Here is a 3016-nt window from a genome sequence, read left to right as displayed (position 1 = left end):
ACCCAGGGTCACTTAAATAACATTTCCAAATAAGTTGTGTGCAGCAGGATTAAACCTCTGTCCCTACACATCATCTTTTTCCTTTCACCAGTTTCACACCTTTGTCTTTTTAACCTTGTGTCTAGAAATTAATATTATAACTGTCATAGCACCTTTCTCCCAAAGATCTCAGTGCACTCTCTAAACATTCATTCATTCCCACAACACCCCTCTGAAGCAGGTGAGAACTAATGTGTTCAATGAAGTGGGGCAAAGTTAAGTGATTTGCTCAACGTCACACAGCAACTCAATGGTGGAGCTGGGAACAAAAGCCAGTAGACATGGCTTCCTGCTCTAGCCACCACACTCTCTTCTCTCCTCTGACCATAAAAATCACCATGCGCATGGGAATACTTGACATGTTTCACAAAAGTATCAAAAGATCCATTTTTACTTTATATTTGCCTAGATAATTCTGTGCTTTAGCTAAAACACAGCAGATGATCCATTTGGTAGGACACTAGAGTGGGTTTCAGAAGACTGGGGTGCTACAGAATCACTTAACTCCAAATTTTCAATGGTAGCCACTGGTTTTGGGTGTTCAAAGTGAGGTACTATTGACCTGGTTTTTCACAGTGGTGAGCACTGAAAAAAATGTAATTGAAGTCAATTGACCTGCAGGTGCTAAGCTCCTCTGAAAAATCAGGCCCTATGGGTCCCAAGTTAGGCACCCAAAATCAGTGACCATTCTTAAAGATGTTGCCTCCGGCCTATCTGCATATCAGTTTCCACTGTCTATAAAACCGGGATAAGGATCCTGATCTTTTTCTCTAAGGCTTTTAGCGACATGGCTGTGCCGCTACAGCTGTGTCACTAAAAGGCACTCAGTGTAGCTGCTGTTTGCAAAAGGAGAGCTCTCTCCTGCTGACAAAAAACTTCCAATACCCACAAGCAGCTCCTGACGACAAAGCGCTGTTCACACCAGTGCTTTTCGTCGGCAAAACTTTTGTCGTGGGGGGGGGGGGAAGAGGGGCAACACCCCTGAACAACCAAAGTTTTGCCGACAAAGTGCCAGTGTAGGCAAAGCCTAAATCCCTTTGAGATCCTCAGATGAAAAGAGCTATATACACTATCTAAATAATATTACAATTATTCAGACTGTATCTATCAAGCTGCAACCTTATCCTCTTGAACATGTTAATAATAAACCTTTTTCTGCATCAAACTGTCATTTTATGTAAATACCATCTTGGTTATCTTGCCAGTTTAAAATTTCATCCTCTGAAAAAAATTATACTGGGGAAAGGGCATTTCCTTCCTAGGTTATATTGGCGGTGAGAGAACAGAAAGTGACTAACTGTTACAAAGTGTTGGAACTCTTGTCTAAAAGGTAACTGGTCTTTATTAAAGGGGCCATGATTTCAGCTAGCCAGGCCTCCATTAAATTAGCAATAGAATAAAAACATGTTTTCATGCTACTTTTTAAGAGATATGGAAGAAAATCAAGGCAGCACTTATTTTATTTCATTTTACTTTTTCACAAGTTTTTCACCTCAGCAGATGTAGGTCCAATTAAACGTCAACGTTTATTGACTTCAGTGGTATCATGCCAGCAGAGAATCTGGCCACAAATCTTGGTTCAAGTCACAAGGGAAAATTAGTTTGGTGGCATCACCTTCATCCTTAGTGGATATATATTGATATTGCCAAACCATACTTTAGCACAAATCAAGTTGTTTTCCTGGAGAAAACAAGGACTAGAATAACAGGATGGTTGAAGGGCAGGACTTCACTGCATTTGGCAGAGTTTTGTGGAAAAAACTGCATAGCACCCTAGCTACAAGTTTAGGACCTGATTCAGGAAAGCATTCCTACTCAGAAAAGCTTGTAAACAAATGTTTAAGCCCCATTAACTTCGGTACTTTTCTGAATGGACCTTAATTAGTATTGAGCTTTCTCCCCCATGTATGCAGCTGCATCTTATCAATTTTTTTTCCACATAGTCCAAACAAAGATGTCTGTTTGGGCTCAGGAGAGGAGAAACAACATAGCGGTGGATCCAATAAGTGGGGAATTTTTCAAATGCAGTTTGAAAATCATCTGCACTGTCCTTCTACTCTTCTGTCCCTTTGGCATTTTTCTGTTTAATCTTCAAGTTAATCAAACTCAGTGCAGAGTAAGCTACATATTCATGTTACAGGAATATTAAAAATTATTACAGGCCTGATGTGAAATCCTTACTGTTGGTGGTGAGCACTTACTTGTCGAGCAAACCCATTGATCCAGATTCTCAGCTGAAGTAAAAGGAGCTATGCCAGTTTACACCAGGTAAGCATGTGGCCCATTGACTTCAGTTGGACTATCCATGGGCAGAAATACTCACCAAGAGGAATAAGGATTGTACAGTGAACCCTATATCGCTATTTAAGAGTCAAGCAACTAACAATACCAAAAAGATAAAATCAGCTCTTGAAATTCTGACTGTGTCTTGTACCAGTAGTGATTGTCTGTAGATCCAATTTCTTTGTTCAAATGTTTAAACTATGAGCAGGATACCCCATGTTTTAGAAAGTAAAGTAATGCATTGGTTCCAAAGTTAATTACTGAAGGTTATACTGAAAAATCTTACCAAAGTGGAATGGCAAACTGTCCCTAATATTTGGCTTTGACAAAGCAAATTGCAGATGATAGGTAAACCATACCAAAAGACTATTTGGTAAGTAATAACAAGGCCCATAAAAAAAAAGGTGAAGGAAGGGCAAATGTCAGTCCCTCCCAGCTCAGTTACAGCTAAAATAATCTGCCTTGCATCACAAAATGAAAATGTCCTGGACTCTTCTGCGGTATTTTGATGACAAAAAATCCCCAACAAAACTTGAATATCTGAGGCATTACATTGTGTCAAACATCTGTCCAAGGGTGATTAATGCTGTTTCATTTAAGGATATATTACTATTGCCGGGTGTATTGCTGTTACCTTATACATTGCACACTGATGGCTGCAGACATTCTTGCTGACACTTAGGGTACGTCTACA

The sequence above is a fragment of the Terrapene carolina genome, unplaced genomic scaffold (genome assembly GCF_002925995.2).
Source record: "Terrapene carolina triunguis isolate 2854851 unplaced genomic scaffold, T_m_triunguis-2.0 Scaffold21, whole genome shotgun sequence".
Classification (NCBI taxonomy): Eukaryota; Metazoa; Chordata; order Testudines; family Emydidae; genus Terrapene; species Terrapene triunguis.
Note: the sequence above shows the minus strand (reverse complement) of the source record.